At 39.6% G+C, this 20027-nt stretch overlaps 1 protein-coding gene across 9 annotated transcripts in view; it reads left to right on the top strand.

The window, feature by feature from the left end:
- The window catches only part of MECOM (MDS1 and EVI1 complex locus), a 550490-nt gene that overhangs the window by 372923 nt on the left and 157540 nt on the right, over window positions 1–20027 (top strand). The window contains exon 1 of one of the 9 annotated variants that reach the window (XM_045197749.2): window positions 1802–1921. The exons of 7 other annotated variants lie outside the window; for them this stretch is intronic. The gene's annotated coding sequence lies outside the window, so the exon portion shown is untranslated. Of the gene's footprint in view, window positions 1–1801; window positions 1922–18047; window positions 18131–20027 lie in introns of those variants that run through there. One more of the 9 variants, XM_045197744.2, reaches the window with a different exon arrangement.

The following is a 20027-nucleotide window of genomic DNA, read 5'->3' as shown; positions in this document are numbered from 1 at the left end:
CACGCTTTAAATACTCCAGGTAGAAGGCCTTCCAAATCAGACCCAGTGACAACACCTGGGTAAACAGTTCAATCCTGAGCAGAATTCCTCTGAACCCCGTGAAGATAGAAAATGTCTATTTGCTCTATTCTGTTTAAGAATAACCCTTCCTTAGCTATCTGTTTTGAGGCAGCCCTTACCTTAATATCACTGCTTGGGGCCACCCATACCATTTGGCAGCTTTTAGGATGAACATTTCTCTGTGTGAGATCATGCTTTTAATATCCCAGAGAGTATTTGTGTGGACACACACACACACACACACACAATGTCTGTGCCTTTCCACACTGAAGGAACAACTTCAGCGTGAACTCTCCCCTAAACTTGGCTACTTAGCCTAAGTAGTGCCCTGCCTATTTTCTGAAAGGTTTTTCCTCCTTAAATAAGCACTGAGCTGAAGTTTGAATATGCTACTCCCTATTGTGCACTTTTATGGAGCCACAGCCTTATTTTTTTCTAGTTTATACTGTATATCTATGCTCACCGTAAAGTTCATTATGAGCTGTGGAATCTGAGCTGTCCAACAGAAATTTCTGCAGTGATGAATGTTCTACGGTCTGGGCTTTCCAATATGGTTGCCACCAGTCCTACGCAGTTATTGAGCACTTGAATGTGAGTAGTGCAAATGAGGAATTGAATTTTTAATTGTATTTATTTTAATAATTTTCCATTTAAAATAGGCACGTGACAGTGGAGCTATGGATCATTTTGTCAGATCATACAGTACTAGAGAATCTTTAACATTTATGTTGTAGCTTTTTCATGCAAAAACGATCCCTTTGACTCTGTCTAGTATTATTTAATTTGCCTCAGAAATTTAAATTCTAATACTGTCGTTCAGGGTTTATTTTGCCTCGACCTTTTGATTTTTTCCCTTGCTGAACCTCCATGCTGTCTGCAGCTAGTAGGCACTATTTTTGGAAAGTTTCATTCGCAAAGCGGTGCAATGCTATGAAATGGGAAAATATGCTTAGTTCATGAAGCACAGACAACAGAAGGGTGGTCCCAGAGGAGAGGGGTCGGGGAGGAGACAGAGGGTAAAAGGGGTGAAGTATATGGTACCGGAAGGAGACTGGACTTTGAGTGGTGAGCACACGAAGGCATATACAGGTGATGATTTATAGAATTATACACCAGAAACTTATGTAATGTTTCTACCCAGGGTTACCCCAACAAATTTAATTTTTCAATATCTTAGAAAACTTATAAAAACAAAGTGTCCAGAGTGGCTTTTTCTTATAGTCCTAGTTCTCATGATCAAATTTACTTGGATTGAAACAAATAATGTTTATTGAATAGGAATCTCTCCTTTCTTGCAAATCAGGTTGATTTCAAAATTGGCACTAATCCTCACTCCTTCCCGCCTGTCCAGGTCCAGGGACAGGGATGGGCTGGCTTAGAGACCCCCACGCAGCTTGCCTTCGCACAGTGTGGCAGAGCTCATCGTCTCCCAGTGTTTCCGTGAGCAAATGACCAGGGAGTAGGAACTTCCTGCTGCCCTTTGGGGCTCTGCAGTGGGGTTGAGATGAGCAATGATTCTCCAGAACTGGGTAGAATGTCAAAGCAGGAAACGTACAGGTTGCATGCTGGATCCACCCCATTCTTCACACATGCCGCCTAAGATAATAGTGCTATAGAGAAGCCGCAGCATTCCCAAGCCCCGCTCACAGGTTCCCTTTCTTTACTTAAAGGCCAACCAGGATGAGAACATAACTGATACCACCTAGATAATTATTGACCAGTTTTAGTATTAACGGTGGGGGTTGTAATCAGTATTCATTTTCTCTTCCTGGTTCTATTTCACTGATGTAGCTTGCTTTTATCTATGTAGAAGCGTGATGATTTTCTCTCTTTGTCATGAAAACTTCAGCGACAGAGACAGGTAATTTGATCGAGCACCCCTGCAATCTATATGGCTTTAAAATTTGAAACATTCTCTGTTAAGTTTATCTCTGTGATTTTGAATGCACAGGTGGGAACAGATGTACAAAATTGTGTCGTGTATTTTGTATACCTTGCTTTTTGACAGATGTTCTGAATTGTAAAGATGTTCTGAATTTGTGGCAAAGGGACACTGTAAAAATGTGTTTATATAAACATCTAAATGTTCATATAAAACAGCATGTGGGCAGGTGAAGTACAATGAACTCTACCTTGTTTTTTTGGAGGTAATTTTCCTCTTCTGTAGCTGACTATCTGTTTTTTGTATTCCGTGTTTGGGGGAGGTAGATGTTTTATGCAGAAGTTAGTGGGGTAAGGTGTCTGTTCCTCCGGCTTGCTCTTATCTGCCCCTGGCTCATGTTTTCTGCAGTCCTCTCGGCCTCCCCTTCCTCTTACCCTCACCAAATGTGTGGAAGGTCAAATTGGCCTCCTGTACCAGGTGCCTACCCTGTGACCCTTTTCTCTCTATTCAAAAGCATGAGGAATGGGGTGTGGGGAGTTACGTTGCCAGACAAAGGGAAGTTGCTCAAAGGTATACATTGAACTAAATGTGCAGCCCCTGCCTTTTGCCTGGGAGGCTGGCCAGGTCCCTGAATGATCTGCTTTCCCTTCTTGCCACTCTTACTTTGAAATCACCTCCCACCCAACCGCCAGCATCTGAGATGGTCTCTCAATATCTAGATATACTCAAAAAAATTATACTAAGACCTTATCCAAATATGTTTTAGGGATTATCTCAATGACAAGATATTTTTTGTCCTCATTTACCATTATATTTCTTTTATGATATACAATAATATTTTCTTTCTCTATAGCCAGGCTCCTTCTGTCCCTATTCCTTTGACCTCAAAATATTCCGAGGCAGTAGAAAGAAAGCTAGACTGAGTTCCTGTCATTAACTAGTGGTGTGGTGGTGCATGGGAAGGGCTATTCTAGGTGATTGCCAAGGCTTGCTTTAGCTCCAGGAGCCTGTAGTTCTGTCCCTTGCAGAGCCCCGGTCTCACCCCAACTCCCATCTCAGCCACTCTTCGCTCTGCCTCTCATGAATCATGTCAGCCCCTTCGTGGTCCCTGGGTCCTACTTTGGGAACTAATGCACTTTCACAAGCCCAGGAGGGACTCCCTTTGTGTTTAGCAATGTCAATTCATACTGCCAAAGGGTTAATCTTTCAAGACTAAGTGCAGGTAGGGTAAAATAAGGGAAGATCAATGGTTGTACCCTGCCACGAAGGGGGTGTTTGATCATGTGGGCTTCCAGCCAGATTTTTTAGAAATCTGCATCACAAAACTCACCTGGGTATCACACCCGGAGGAACTCTCGGTTAATGTGTGGTGAACAGAAATATCAAGTTTATGCCTATAGGGTAGTTTTCATTGGCATGAGCTTAAGCAGAGAAAAAAAATGGCCTTGCTAGTGTTAATTTTTTTATGGGCAGTTGCACGATAGCTGGTCTTGGAATGTTAGCAGCACTGTTGCAGAACTAAAAATGCTACACTGAGGCATTTTAAAAGAGCAATAAATATCTGGTTTTAAAACACAAGCATTAAAAAAATTATAAAGTTGGAAAGTCTTTTTTGGTTGTTGTTTTAACTTTGGAGTGTTAAAGCTGCCTTTTCCTTCCCTGATTTTCTCAATTAGCAGTTGTTCAGCGTGGTAATTTAGTGCTTATTTGACTGTTTTGACATTGGGATGTCTGGGCTTTAGTGAAAGGATGCCTGGCGATGAGACTGGGTCTCCTTCTCAGGCTAACTCGGTTTCACAGCGTGAAGACGTGGCTGTGTGTGGGGCTGGGGCTGCCCACTCTATGTGTGTCGTGTCAAGGACAGTCGTGTGAGGTGGCGGGAGTGGCTCTTGAGTAGGGTAGGCGTTGTTTCCAGATCTGGATTGTGTGGTTTTGGTGTACGTTCAGGAAGCCAGACGCAGCCGCAGTGGCTCTTGGGGACAGCTGTCCTAGGGGACTGACTCCCACTGGAGCAAGGAGACTAATCCCTGCCACCATCCACATGCACGGGGCATGGAGGGCTGTCCCTCACACTTACATGTGGCCAAGAAGGACTCCCTTCTTGTCACCACTTCTAAAACATAAAAGCAGGATTGGAAAAAATTTAAAATTGAAAATAATTTTACTGTCTAGAAAGTTTTTCTTGGATCTGCCTAATTGAATTTATTATAGTTTTAACTTTTTCTTGCTTAATATTTTACCATAAATGTGGACCCATGTTTTTGCATTAGCTGTCTAATTATTATTATAATTATGGGTGTTAGGCTATGTATATACAATAATGTAGTTACTTTTCCCCATTATTAGTTTCTTGCATGATTTATGTTGTTATAAAATGCAATATCACACCAAATAAACTAATGCATATAGCTTTTACCTGTCATTAATGTGTATTTAAGGACAACTTCCAACAATAGAATTTTCAAGACCAAGAGTGTATATACCTTAATATTTTTATATATATTGTAAAATTTCTTTCCTTGCTTTCTAAAAGTGTTCTAAAATTTTTCAAAGCCTAAATATGAGTGTTCTTAGTTACACTAAGTTTAGTATTTAATATACAAACTTATAATTAGATATACAAATCATAGATATTATATATATGCAAATATACAGATAAAACATGGAAACTTGAAATTTCTTTGTGATAAACTTCAATTATCTGTGAAAGCGAGCAATTTGTTTATGTACTGAGGATTTTTTTCTTATTCTCCATTCCTGTCCTCTCTCTATTATAGTTTTTATAAACTTGACTGAGGTAGCTAACTGGATGCAAGTCTTCGGTATAGTCCAACTATTAAAAATTTATTATTTATTATTCAGATTCTGATGCTAGACACTAGACAAAAACATTGTCCTTTTCTGATTGGGATGACTTTGTTTGTAATTACTTTATTTTATTTTTTATTGATTTTATTAAGGTTAATAAAATTATATATAGATTTCAGGTATACAATTCTATAATACGTCATCTGTATATTGTATTGTGTGTTCGCCACCCCAAGTCGAGTCTCCTTCCAGAAGAGTGTATAGTGGCGATAAATGGACATGTAATTACTTTATATTGCCCATTTTTGCTGGGTGTGCTTGAACATGCACAGTGATATGATTTCTTTTTAAATAACATGTTTGGAAAGGCATACAACACCTATTCTGTGGGCCAAGCGAGTATGAATTTAAAAATATGTATCTTATGAAAGCAAGATTTTAGACAAAAATATTCCTGAAACCACTTAATGGAAAACCTACTCTTTTCTTTTTGAAAGTCCAAGTAAAACTAAAGAAACCAAAGATGTTTATAAAACTAAAAAGAGCACTGAAGAACTAGAATAATTAGCTTGAGGTGTCAGAGAAATTTTAAATGATTTGAGAACCTACTCCAGATACTCTTGGAAGCCAGAGGCAAATGACACCTTCATTTCCCTGACATTTGGGAGGTTAGATGAAGAATTCCTGTTACAGGAAGCATGACCAGGATGGATTGTTATTGAGCAGGATCCCCAAATATTAGGAAACATATTTGAATTTGGCAAGAGATTAAGTAGAATGCAGTTGTGTTTCCCGCCACAGCAAACCTGCAAAACATGGTGATACTTTTTGTTCTCTAGTCACAGCGTCAGTGTGCTCTGAGCTCGTTATAACTAAGTTCAGTGAGTTTTAACTAGAGCGTTTTATCTATATGGTATGCAGAATTTGTTAGCGAGGAGATTTTTTTTCTTTGTAGGTGATTTCTATCACAAGGAATCAATCTGCTGATATTTTTCTTTTTAAAGCTGGACATGAAGATAGAAGGTAGAGAAGTAAGCAATCTTTCTGAAAGCTAGAAACTTGGCCTGGTGATTCTAGCCCTCATTTAATCATTAACTTAACATGCTACCTTGGTAGAGAGAGCATTTAACAAACTCTCCACGACTAAGGGTATTAATCTGGAAGAGGAGGGCAGCAATGGCAGCCTGACCACCAAGGAATAGCATGAGAACACAGAAGGGAACCCAAGATAAATGGGCTTTGTGTGCCCTGAAAGTAACACCTTTCACAGATGCCAGGTATTACTCAAAAACTGGGTATGATAAGGTGCTCGGTCCCTTTATTCCTTACAGAACTCCTTGACAATTCAGTCCCTTGGTCTAATAATTCCACCTGCCGTTTACTCATGAAATCCACTTAGTAATTAAAAAATTTGGTGTGTCTCCCCTGTTGTCATCCTCCTCCTTGCCTGAAATTCTCAAACAAGCATTGGGTGAGTGGTAAGTGATGCATTTTAATAAATGTTTTGTAAAGGCCAATTATTCAGTCAATATTGAATTGTGCGGTAGAAAATACAGCTGATTAGCTACAGGGAAGATGTCTACATACTATTGGCATCTGTTTGGTAGGTAATGTTCTTAAACGGCCTGGCCTTCCTCCAGGCTTTGATTATTCATAAATCTGTTGAGTGTGGTACGTTGCCCTATTAGTGTTTAATCTTTTATTGAAGCAAACTCAGGAGGCTGAAATCTTATTTGCTTTAGCAAGCTTGTTCACTGATAAATGTGTGATTTGAAATTTTCCTTTTGTGAATTCCTCAGTGCAAGAAAAACACAGCTGGGCACGGTGCAGATCATATTTATCTTTTCATTAACTAAAGTACAAGAAGATAGTATCATGGGAGGCTTAGAAGGAGGGATTGCTAAAGAACAGCCCTCCTCCTGTTTGCACACCCACTTGAGGAAAGCTTTCCAAACAAGTATTTGAGATACTTGTGAGAAAAGCTAGTTGAATCGTCAAAAGAAGACCAAGTGAATGTATATAAAGTGGTTGGATTTCAGATAACATTTTCCCCCGGAGTGCTCAGATTGGTTAAATATTAGAGAAAGGGAGATAATGACACTGTTTGTCGCCATGAACTTAAACATACATCTTTTTTCACAAGGTTGGTATGAAAGGCATATCAGAGATTTTCCACCCCAGATGATTTCGTTCCAGTGGTAAAGGGCACTGCAGGTGGAGGAAGGTGGCTTGGGTGTTAACTGCCAGACAGGAACCTTATAGACTTTGTAATATAACTTTTTTCGCTTCTTGTGAATAACATTGGCTATCACCGTAGGATATATATATTTTAAAATTTTAGCATTAGTCTCTCTGCTGGAGGGAAGATTATAAAAAATCCTCTGAGAGATTTTCGGGGTACTTATTTGCAATGTGCACTAAACCAGGGGAAATCATTCAGAATGAAATAAGTGATTTCTGGATTATATGTGGTAACAACACATTCTTCAGTTGGAAAGGAAGATGAAATTATAGGAGTGTTTCACCTCTTTCCCAACATCCCTGGATTTGGGTTGAGATTATTTGTATATATCTAGTCCCTTCAATCCTTGGCAAAATGGCGTGTACACAGGAGGTGACTAATAACTACAGACTGATTCATGAATAGCTGCAGAATTTCTGGGCTCTGCAGAAGTGGACTAAGCTAGAGATATGTTCTTCTGTTGCCTTTCCAACTGCTCCCCCAAAGTACTCAAGAAGGGAGAGGGAATAGGGAGAACAGAGAAAGGGGTCTCCTTTTTCAGCCAAGTGCAGGAAAACCTCAATTGCCTTGAGCTTAACTCTCACCCAGGGCTACTCAGAGTTGACTAATGTTTCATCATATAAGTCAAACAGACACAGCCTGGGCTGGGGTGATTTTTCCCCTACTGTCCACCTCCCACAGCCCATAGGTCCCTTTCCTAAATGGAGATAGAAGCAGCTGAGGGCAGCTCTTTCCTGCCTTGATTTACCTCTTTTTTCAGATTCTCTGAGAGCCAGACCCAAACATTTTCTGTTAGAGACAGCATTTATTAAAACATTAGCTTACTTCAATGAAAACTTGTTTAAACTGTCATCTGCTGGTTTGGGGGTTCTAGAGTTTGTAACTACTTGTCTTCTTACCCTTCTTTAGTTTTACAATTCACCAATCCATATCAAGTTTTTTTTTTCTTTTTCACATGGGCATTTAAGAATGATACTGGAAATATAGCGATGGGCAGTTACAAATTACAACTAGTGAAATGAAAGATGTTTCCTTAACATCATCCAGCAAGGACTAGAAACAAGGCCTCAAGCTAATATAGTTGATTTACTTATTTATTTATTCATTTATTTATTGAGAGAGAGGGAGAGAGAGCGATTTGTTGTTACATTTAGTTATGCATTCATTGGTTGATTCTTGTTTGTGTCCTGACCGGGGATTGAACCCACAACCTTGGTGTATCACGACAACTCTCTAACCAACTGAGCTACAGGGCAAGGGCCAAGCTAATACACTTTGACTTCCATGTTTTATCTGTAAAACAGAGACTCCCAAATCAGCGGCTTAAAATTTAAAAGAAGTGTGAAGGCTATCAGCCAGATACTGGTGTGGCAACTCCATGATGTCATCAGGAACCTTAGATCCTTCTGGTTTCCTGCTGTACTATTTTTAGGTGTGACCTCCACCCTCATGTTCTGAAGATGGTTACGAAGTGCCAGCCATCCTGCGTATGTTCTAAGCAAGGAAAAGGTCAAGAATGAGAAAGAATGGTACATGCCAGTAAATCAGCTCCCTTTGAAGGGCTTTTCTGGAAGTCCATATCCAGTGATAACTGCTTAAATCTAATTGACGAGGACTAGCCCAACTGCAAGGCAAGCTGGGAAATGTAGTCCTTCCTTCCTTCTTCCCTTTCTGCCTCTCTCTCTCTTCCTCCCCCTTAATAATGCTCCAAATAACATTGCACCTTTTATTACTAAGGTAAAAAAGAATTGATATTGGGTCAGCAACTTCTTGTCTCTGCATTCCTACATTTCATATTAAGTAATTACTTTAAGACTTGGAGTCCCAATGTTTTACAGTCTTTTTTTCTTTGATAGTATTCTGTCCAATGGCCAGTATGAAATGACCAAATATAATATGGGACCAGAAATTCTGGTTGCTTTATGTGAGTGCGACACTGGGAGTACGACTTAGGATCTCTCATCTCTGAATGGTGTGGTGACTTCCCATGTTCAGTAAGATACTGTTTCCGTTGGCTGGAAATGAGCTTGGCAACGGATCCCAATCCTGACGTCTCGTCCGCATGCTTTGTAGATAACTACTGACAACTATTTCAATATTTAGAAGTAAATTGCAAATGTTTTGCTTACTTCACCCTACATGTTTAATGGGTATACAATTTTCAAAAGCCTAAAATTGCGACCCATGATAACTAACAGAGGACCGTGAATAACGATAACAGAATCTCCCAGGTCCTGGGAGAAGAAGTAGATGTGCTCACACGTGACTTTGCCAGTGATGCATCTGTGGGCCATTGCCAGTGATGCATCTGTGGGCCATGCTGAGGAGGATTTATTTTCAATATCTCATTAGTCATGAGATTTATGGTGCTGTCTGGCTCTGAATTTGTCTGTAACTAAGGTTGGTTTCCTCTGTTAATTCCTTTTATTTATGTTGATTTAAATGTAGATCATTATTTAGAGTAAGCAACTACCAAACTGAAAACCCTCCTCAGTGTCAGACTAGTGGCCGTGTTACCTCATAACTAACACCCGCTATGGACAGTGTTCGTTCTGGGCAGGATACAGATTAGAGAGCTCTGAAGATATCAAGGAGATTTTAAGAAGCAACAGTGCTGGAAGACTCCCACACCCGGAAATCCATTAATGTCACTCTGTCTCCTAAATGAAGAACGGCTTTATAGCCCAGTGCCGCTGATTTCTTAGCTACTGACTACCCCAGTCGAACCACAGGCCTTAATGAAGGGGAAAAAAAAATGTGGGAAATTAGACTCTGCTATGTCATCTGGTTTGCAGGGGAAAATGCAGAGGGTAGAACCCATCTATCCCCTTAGACTTCCTAAAGTATTTGACTTGATATGCATTAACTTACCATTGTATTCTCCTACTGGTCTTCCACCGCACTCAGGGCAGCCCAAAGCCTGTGGGTTCCCAGCTCTCTGATGTTCCATCCCTTCACTCCAAATTTCTAAGCTGAAAAAGAACCTAATGAAAAGGCTTGTCAACCAGAAATCTTCCAACGATTACTGCTGTGTCAAATTCCAAACTCTCTCACCATTTGGTAAATTGGATGTGTATAGAACTACAAGTTAGAGACATTAATATTTATAAGAAAGTAGGGATTCTTAAGCGTAATTTACTGGGTAATTGTTGGTACATTCTTGACATCGAATAAGCATACTGCAAATATATTGATTTTCAAATAACAGAGTTGCTTTGAAACCCATCCCTGTCTGCACACATGGCTTCCTGTCTGGATTCCATCATGCCTGGCTGCCATACGTTATCAGTGCAGAGCCCTATGAAGAGGACCCTGTATATTAGCCACGACATGACCTGCCTGACCAGGATCAGCCCCAGCAATTACCCTACTGGTGGCGCAGTGATTTAGAATGAACAGCGCTAGGATGCCATCCTTTCCCATATATCACAGCCCAGGAAGAGGTTAACAAAAATCTTCCCCCCAATTGGGGGTGATTTATGTATCAAGAGTATTGGCAACCAGGCCTTCTTTAACTTCTTCCCGTTTTGCTGCTGCTTAAGCAGATCCTAATTGAGAGAGACCCTGACAGTTCTAACTCCTGACTAATGTAGCAGCTCAAAGCAACAGTTAGCCCTGAGCACAGTCCCCAGCCAGGCTCCTGGCAGGAATCCATGGGAATCATCTCCTTCCCTTGGCAGACGCCTGAGCTGCAGTCTGTGGAAAGGGTGAGAATGGGTCTTGATAGCACATTTGGTTTAAATGCTTACTCTTTATGTAGAAAGCCCCCAAATCTTGTGTAAAATAATTAAATGAAGCCAGTGTAGTATGTGGTGATGTGAACATGGTATTTGAAGCAGAGATGCATCCCATAGTGAAATGGCATGATGCAGGAGAAGCGCCTCTGGTTATCTGTGTGTCTTACATAAGTCACTTAATTCTTTGGGTCTGATTCCTTATCTGCTTAACAAGGATTTGGATTAGATGGCTTCTAAGGCCCTTTCCCTCCTAACACTCTGCAGTTTCCTATGGATTCTAGATAGTCTTAGAAATGCAATCATACTTATACCTGATACTTTGCTGTTTTTACATTTATTAATGTTTTGGTTTATAGCCCCACTATTTCCACGAAGCACTTGAGGCAGCTTGCAACCAAAATACAGGTACAAGAAAGCCCATAGACAAGAGGAGAAGGAAAAAACAGTATATTTAACAACCAATTCTGAAGAGAGCTACAAGAAAGTACAGCCCCTGCCTTTGAGCTTCCCAGCAGTCAAGGCAAAGAAATAACAGCATCAATTTATGGAAGGGAAAGTGGCTCATGGTGTGTATTTTCCCATGTTGCATGTTAGATTCAAATTTCCCCCAAGGATTTGGAAGTTAAGTATATCATAATATTTGGCATAGTCTACTTAGATTTCAGGTTTCAATTCCAAGACTATCAATCTGGACCTAACATCTGCATCTCCCCTGTGTGGAGTGATCAGATTCCTATTCAATCTATTAATTAACAGTGCAGTTTATTTTCTCGTCCTGCATTGAATTTAACTATTGCCCTGAAGTGTAGTTATTTTTTTTCAAATAGAATAAAAATAATTTTCATTTGTTATCTTTCTACCAACATAGAGTGAAATGTAGCGTATTAAAAAGAAGCAAAAATGGTTTTACTTTGTAATAAAGCTTTCATTGAGAGGATTTGTACTCATATTTCCCCATTTTCCCAATCCCTTCAGGCTAAAACAGGGGAATAACATTATACAAGCAAATGGGCCCTGTTTTAGCTAGTATAAGCAATCTTTATTAACCTTTGATTACTTTTATTTACTTTGAGACAGCAAACTCAGATTTTTTATTTAATATTTCAGTGGTAAAATTAATTGCGACCCTATCAACCATTCTATTCATGAGTGAAAGAATGTTTCACAATAGACGTGTGTGTGTGTGTGTGTGTGTGTGTGTGTGTGTATAGAAAGTGCTCCGTAGATGATCCTGCTTTGTCACTTTTCAGTGGCAGGACTTAAATACCTTTATCTCGAGGAAAAAGTAAATAGTTCATGTGAGCCTAGATCATTGTTTAAGGGCAATTTACTGGCTCTCTTGTCTGGGATCAGGAGAAAAGACAGGAGAAAATATTAGGGAGAGAGGCAGCCGAAGTGGGGTAAAGGTGCGATTGTGCCCAGCTCTGCTCCCAGCCTTAGCAGAGGTGGCAGCCACCTGATGCATCTTCAGTGTCACTCCTTGTCTTCTATATGAAAGAGGTGCCTCTTTTGGGGCAAAACCAAAACAAATTCATTTTTCTGTCACTGTGTTAGTCACAGTAATTAGTGTCAGTTGCCTCAACAGACAGATCCCCAAATCTCATGGCTTAATACAACAATAATTTGTGTCTTGCTCAATCAATGTTTAGTGCTGATTGGTTGGGGATTTTCTCCAGAAATGGGCTTGAGGACCCAGCTTTCCTTGTGATGCTACCTTTGCAACCCAAAGGTTCAAAGTACACACTGGAGGGGGAAGAGAGCATCAGAGGAGAATCACCAATTCTAAAGCGGTCAGGCTGAAGCGACCCATCACTTGATTTGAATCCCATTTGTCAAACGCAGGTACAGGAATCCAGTTCGGTGCAAGCAGAGCTGGGGAATGAGGGGAGGAATACAAGAATTGACATGGTATTGGAAAATTGGAGAATTTGTTTTCCTTGCTGTCCGGAAGCATAACTGATCTGCATGATGAGTCAGGAGACTTCCTAGAGGAAGGATGTGAGTGTTTCCATTTGGGCAGGAGCTTGGTCAAGAGAAGCACTTTAGGCACAAAGGCCTAGTTTTTGTTGTGGCAAATACCAAAATATGTGCCAGTATTCTATAAAATAAAGGTACATTATTATTACTAAAACGCCTTTGGTCAGCAGCAGCCCTTGGCAAAGGCTTACGATTTTTAAAATTTAGGGTGTTGCTATGAGACACTAGCACGGAAGCTCCTAGAGAACAACACGTTCTTCCTCCTCTCATCCATCCACTGACTTATTCCAAGCACCTTGGTCAGGGCCTGGCACCAGGTGGACATTCCGTACATATTTGATGAGCAAATACCAGAACTGGCAAAGGGCTCAGCCCAGTACATCTGTTTCTGGGGGTACTTGATTCTACCGATTGTCTCTTCACAGTCAAAGATGCGATGTTGAGTCAGTATTTTGAAAATGAAAGTGTCCTTCTGTGCTCTTCCTTGTTGGTTTGTGTGTGTGTGTGAGTCCCTGAAGGTGAATGGTGCCCAGCAAGTGGTTGGAACCACAGACACTGCACCACCTCCGTTTTAAGTTTCTTAATCTGCAGCATGCAGTTAGGAGAAAGCTGACTGTGACTTGGAGTGTCTTATTTCAATAATTTGACACAGTCTACGATTAGTCAATAAATACAGTGTTCCATACACATAAAATCCATTATTAAATAACAGTCAAAGAAAAATAGTGTAGATCTATTAGTAAAGCAAAAACAAATGTATTTTTGTCTCCTTGAACACCTCTTTGTCTCTTACAATAATGTAAAATTACACTTATTTCACTTCATTTAGGCTCTGATAGTTCAAGTAGAAGCTGCTAATGTTTGTACTACTTGTAAAGAAAACACTTGAGAGAAAAAGTTATTGTGCAACTGGGACCCCGATGGGAATGAACAAACTACTTAGGGCAAATACAGTCTGTTATCATTGTTTTTCTTTGTTTCTTTCTCATATCATTGGGGTCATTAGAGCCAATCTCCAATCTATACAGTGAATTCTGACACACAATGAGCGCTATCTTTTTAATTAATGATTTGTTAAACACTTGCCCTAACTATGAATAAGTACTTTAAAATACTCAGAGACAATATTCATTAGCAAGTGACAACAAGATCTGTGTCTCCTGTCTGCAAGGAAATGGAAGGGTAAGTGTTTATCCTGCCTGGTTTCTCTCAAAACCTCCCGGACTGACCAACAAACCGAAAACCCTAGATTTCGTTTCAACATATATTATCATTCTTGACGAGGGCAGAAGCTGAAAGGGGGAAACAAAGCTCAGTGTTTAGCTGTTTGAGCAGACTTGGATCATGCTGGGACACGGGCCGTGAGCAGAGACCGATAAACTCCTAGAGTTCTTTGCCATGAAGGCTACTTCAGCGTGAAGCCAAAAAATGAGAGGGGCAGGCTTACTTTTCGCAGATTTAACCAAGAACAATGACACCATTTGCAACCACAAGGAAGAGCCAAAAAAATCATTGCCAGCATGCCAATGTATGCTCCCTAGAGAATAACTGGAAAATGAGGAACGCCTGTCAGAGATTAAGTTCTATTTCTAATGGAAGCACAGAGCGGACTGATGTCTTTTTAATGAAAATGAACATATCACAACAGATGAGTTTTATTTAGTAGATCCAATGTGAGTTCTTTATATTTCTGGTCGCTAGGTGTATTCTTTTTAAAAGGAAAATTTCAGAGTGTAATGAATAAGTCTAGCCAATTTTGGAACCAACATAAATAAAGCATTTAGTGAACTAAATTGTCAAGGAGTCCAATGTTATCTAAAAACAAAGGGACATAAACCTATTGAAGCCAACTAATAAAAACTTTGAGATTAATTAGCATTTCCCTAATTGTATACCTGCTTTCAGTCATATAGGTAACTTTTAAATAGTTACTTTGTGTCAGTCACTCTTCTAAGCACTTTGTATGAATAAAGTCATTAAGCTTTCAGAAGAACCCATTTTACAGGGGAGCACATTGAGGCACAAAGAAATTAGGTAACTGTCTGAGGTTGCACATCTCATGGACTGTTGAGATTTGAAACCACACAGTCAGGCTCCAGAGGCTCTGCACTTACCCAGGGCACCGCCCCGCTCTGAGGGAACATATTCTTCATTGAATGCTCTTAGCCAATATGCCCTGAACTTAGCAGATTCTTCATTGGAAAACAGAAGATATTTTGAGGGAAAGGGGAAAAAGGGCACAATCACAAAAGAGCCACAAAACCTAACCATAGCATTCAAAGATGCTTTCAGGACTAATCTTTAAGCCAGTCACATTGGGTAACATAAGATTTGAGTGACCATATTTTTCAGACTATATGATGCACCTTTCTCCCCCAAATTTGGGAGGAAAATGGAGGTGCATCTTATCGTCTGAATGTAGCTTACCTGGCTCATGGGGGGGGGGTCGACAGTAGTGGAGTGGGGCTTTTTCTCCTATTTTCCTCCTCTAAAACCTAGGTGAATATTATGGTCTGGTGCATCTTATAGTCTGAAAAACACAGTACTACCTTAAAAACATGTGGGGAAAAACCGACCAAATAATGGAGAGCTGAAAAGTAGTAGCTATTAGAACAGCCTAAATTGTTTCTCCAAGAGAAAGCAGCCAGCAGTTAAGGAAACAAAAACAGAAAAGTGTAGGAGACTTTTCCCTCTTGTCTTGGCTTCTGTCATGGTTCCTTGACCCCAGAGTGCCACCTGTTACATATGATACAACTTGTTCGGACAGACCTTGAGGTACTCATGGTAGAGTAGAGGGAGCCTGAGATTTGGGGTTCTAAACCCCAGATAGCACACTGTCAGTGTCCAGTGTGGGACCTCACTCTTACCTGTACAACGGGAATGCTGAAATGGCTACTTTTTTGGGATTGAATGAGATTAGACATATGAAGGCACTTTCAGCTGAATACATATAATAGTTGATATTATTAAACTTAAATACCTCCCTGTGACTTGGTAGGCTTTAGAATTCTTCAAGGCTGTGGAGGAGCTTAAATTCTTTGTGACAAAATGTTGATTTAGTGGCTTTGAATGGGAGCCATATTGATTACTCCCCATTCACAGGAAATGGGTATGGGTGTACTCAGAGTTGTTAGGCATAATCTTTGAAGTGAGTATCACCTAAAAGGTGAACCAGTAGAAACTAACCGAAACAGCAACAACCAAAAAAACAACACAAAAAGCCCCAAAGCAGCAACGACAAACTCAGAAGCACAAGGGTCAGAGAAGGGAGTCAAGAAGGATTTAGTGAAGGCGGGAAGGAGAGGTTAATCCAGCAGTAGAGATGCCAACAGATTTATTTATTTTTTAAATGAGCAACTGGAAATAACCTATGACTTGGGCAAGTTGCCTTCCTTCCTTTGGCTATAGTTTCAAAAATGTGAGAAAAAGGTGATTGTAAGTAAATAAAACTCTCAAGTTCCTTCTACCTCTATACTGTGGTTTTAAGATCTTTCTGTGTATGATTCTATCACAATGTATTTCTCATTAGTTTTCTGAAATCTACTTTTTCTTTTAATGCATTACCTTTGCTTACACATGATAGTTTTCCTTCTTATGACATAAGGTATCAAGGTAGGCTTGTATGAAAATACAACTTATGGGTTACATCTTTAAAGAAAGTAGAAACACTTATCCACACAATTCAGGCAGCTCCCCCACAGTCCACTGGTCATACTTGATGGTTGAAAAAAGGCCCAAATATTATATGATAGGAGGGATAAAGGAAAGGGAGAAGGGAAAAAACTTAATTATTCAAGGCTTTTCTCTAGAGAAGTAATCATTTCACCCTCCTTGGCTGAGTTGCCATAGCACCAAAATCGGAAGAATTAGAATCTAAGAATTGCACAATAATTGGTCTACACAGAGTTCAGAGATTTTCTTCAATGAGGCCTTGAATAAAATCCTGAAGATTAAATAGCTGGCTAGCCTGAGTCTAATACTGCATAGAATAAACTATTACCCAACATAAATATAGAGTGGTAACAGGAGATTGATCAACTTTGGTAGAGAATTTCAGCTTTGATGCCAGAAATTCAAAATTATCCTGGCAGAGGAGAAGGATACACTTAATGTTTTCTGGAAGAAACATGCAAATTACCTCATTCTTAAACATTCCCCAGAGACCATTATTATTTTTTTATCCCATTCCCAAGTATTACTCACAAAGTGGAAAAGGATGACCAATTTCTTAAAATGCTCTTGACACTCTTTGGTGTTTATAATGTATATTGTAGCCTTAGCTGAGGGCCAGGTACATTTATACCAGGCTGTTCATATTTCTCTGGCTTTGCTCATTATTTTCTTTCTTCTTTTCTTCCTTTCTTCGTCTTTCCCTTCCTCCCTCCTTCTTTCCTTTTTGCTTCCTTCCTTCCTTCCTTCCTTCCTTCCTTCCTTCCTTCCTTCCTTCCTTCCTTTCTTCCTTCCTTCCATCACAAATATCATTTTAATTCAATTTTTGAACCAACTACAAAATTTTAAAGAAATTAGCCCTGAATGGTGTGGTTAAGTGGTTTGAGCATCATCCCACAAACCAAAAGGTTGCTGGTTTGATTCCTGGTCAGGGCACATGCCTGGGTTGCAGGCCAAGTCCCCTGTTGGGGGTGTGTGAGAGGAAACCGATTCATGTTTCTCTGGTACATCTGATGTTTCTCTCCCACCCTCTCTCCCTTCCTTCCCCTCTATCTAAAAATAAATAAACAAAATACTATAAAAAAATCAAGTGACTTCTCATTTTTGGACAATGTATGAGTCATTCTTCTTACACTCATTATCTCTGTGCTGTCCATCTCCCTGGAAGTCTGCTGGGAAGCGCTGTCTGTTTGCTCAGATCTGGCTCTTGCTGCCCTAAGACCTCTTGCAGGAAAATCAGCATCTTGGCATCTTGGAAGTTAAAAGATGTCTCTAAACCTGCTCTGCTAAGGTGGGACCCTGGAAAATCTCGGCTATTGAATCTGCTCAATTTTTTTCTTACCTTCCTTCAGTAAAAGTCATGGCCTTCAAAACACTTCATTCCTTGAATTGACTGTTAAAAATAATTGATTAAAAAGTAAATCATATCTTGGTGCTGGAATGTGTATGCAATTGAATTATATTTATTTCAGGATAACTTATATATAACCTTGAATTTTAAGTTCAGTAGAACAGTCAATGTATTTGTTTAGAGGGCAGGACCATTAAAGTCAACTATTTTTTTTCTTGTTTGAATTGGATAAAATTGTAATATATCCTTTATGTCACAGTAGCACCCTAGTGGTTATCATATTGCATTAGTTACATGAGTTTTCAGGGAACCTTATACAGTATATACTGCCTCCAATAAATACACCAGTCATGCTTATGGTTACAGACTCAGCGCCAGGAAATTTAGGATGACATTCCCTGCAGGTTAGTAATTCTACCCATTATTTATATTGGTTTGATTTGAAACTAGATGAGGCTAAGTATTTTTGAAGCGTTTTCTGTCAGAATTCTAGAAAAGCTCGATAATGAATATTTAAAATAGGTTAAATATCTTTGGATTTTTTTTTTGAGATCACTTAAATTTTGTGATAAAGTCCAAACCATTGAGAAAATCAGGAGAGGACTTATTTTCAACATAAGGTACACATATATCTTGTCTATAAATTGAAATTACTCATATATAAAAATCTATCCTGGGTATGCACTTATGGTCTGCTCCAGGGAAACAAAATTTTCCTACTTCTTAAAAGAATGAAGAACAAAATTAGTAATGAGGCTGCGACAGAGGAGCTGAAGCAGATGTGGAAAGTGTGGAACATCATCTTGGCAGCTGAAGTGGACTCACCAGCTGGATGTCTTCTGAAAGTGGGAATTTATCATGTTTAAGCCACAATACAGAAGTCAGTACTTGAAAATGGTTGTCATAACACAGCAAGATTTTGATGGAAATGCTAGACGATTGTAATGAATTTGGCCAATAAAGCCTGTGCTACCATATGGATTAAGATCAGATTATTTCATCCTTCTAAAATAGCATCTTACTTCCAAGGAGATCAAAATATTTTACATCTTCCTGCTTAATTATCTCAGGAGGAAAAAGAAATAATAATAAAGGCTGATCTTTGAGGCTTCTCCTGAGCCACAGTGTTTTGTTTTGTTCAATAATCTGCAATTAGCCTATGCTTCCCCCACAAGAAGGTCCCTATACCTAGTGTTCAGGAGAGGCAATATAAGCACAGAGAAAACCCAAGTCCTGCTAGTTTGTTTTTGCCTGTTTAGGGATGGTGTCTGACCAGGAAGCATTGAATAGGCATCTAATTTATTAAAGGGATACTTCTCAGTTCACAAGATTTGTGTGTTAATTTAGATACTTTGTTGGGTTTTGTGTCCTGGGCACTTGGTGGGTATTAGCTTTCCTTTCTCTCCAATGCAAGCTGTTTGCCTCTCTGTCAATTACAAAAACCATCGCAAGCAATGTGAAGAGATGGTAACTGTGTGACTATGGGGAAATTACCTGAACCGGGATTAGCAGGGAGGTCAAATCATTTCCAACTCTCATGCATCCCTTCCTTTGGTAGATCTCTGATCCTTTGGACTATTTCAGAAGCTGTAGCCTGGCTCAGTCCATGGTCTGCAAGCAGCCGCAACAGTCATGCGAGGAGAGGACAGAAGGACACCCTCCTGTTGGCACCACTGATGGGCTCTCCTCTGTCCACTTCCAACTTTTTCATTGTCCTAGCACAGTCCAAGTCTTCTGGATTGTTTTCCAAATTTTTTTCTCATTTTCCTTATGATACCCGATAGATACTTCTTTGCTTTTTCATACTTTATATGAGAGGTTGTCTCAAAATAATATCACAATTGTCAAGACCTGAATTTGTTGAAAACAATGTCAGTATTTAATATAAAAAAGTCAGGAATTATTCAATATGTTTTCTTAATATAATAAGTAAAAATGAAATGTACAGAAACTACTTTGTTTCTGAGAGAATGGGCTGTTAAGGTGTGAAGTCACTAGAATGTAAACTTCCAGAAAAGAAGAAATTTGGTGATAAATAGCACCTGTAATGAAGTAAGTGTTCTCTAGTACTTGTTGAATGAATGAATTAGTGTCTGCTAAATCAGGTAAGAGAGACTCTCGCACTATTGCTTGGCTTGAGAATCTCAGGCAATGGGGCTAGAGCAACAGCTAAAGGTCAGTTCCTAGGCTGAGAGACCAAGTCCATTGATTAGGCATTCCTGGGAATGCATTTAGGGTATGCTAGACGATTCCCTATACCATAGATCTCAGACTTTATTTTTCTTCCTGATGGCATCTTCT

This window comes from Desmodus rotundus, chromosome 2 (assembly GCF_022682495.2).
Source record: "Desmodus rotundus isolate HL8 chromosome 2, HLdesRot8A.1, whole genome shotgun sequence".
NCBI classification, from domain to species: domain Eukaryota; kingdom Metazoa; phylum Chordata; class Mammalia; order Chiroptera; family Phyllostomidae; genus Desmodus; species Desmodus rotundus.
The sequence above is the reverse complement of the archived record's forward strand: the minus strand, read 5'-3'. Positions and strand labels throughout refer to the sequence as shown.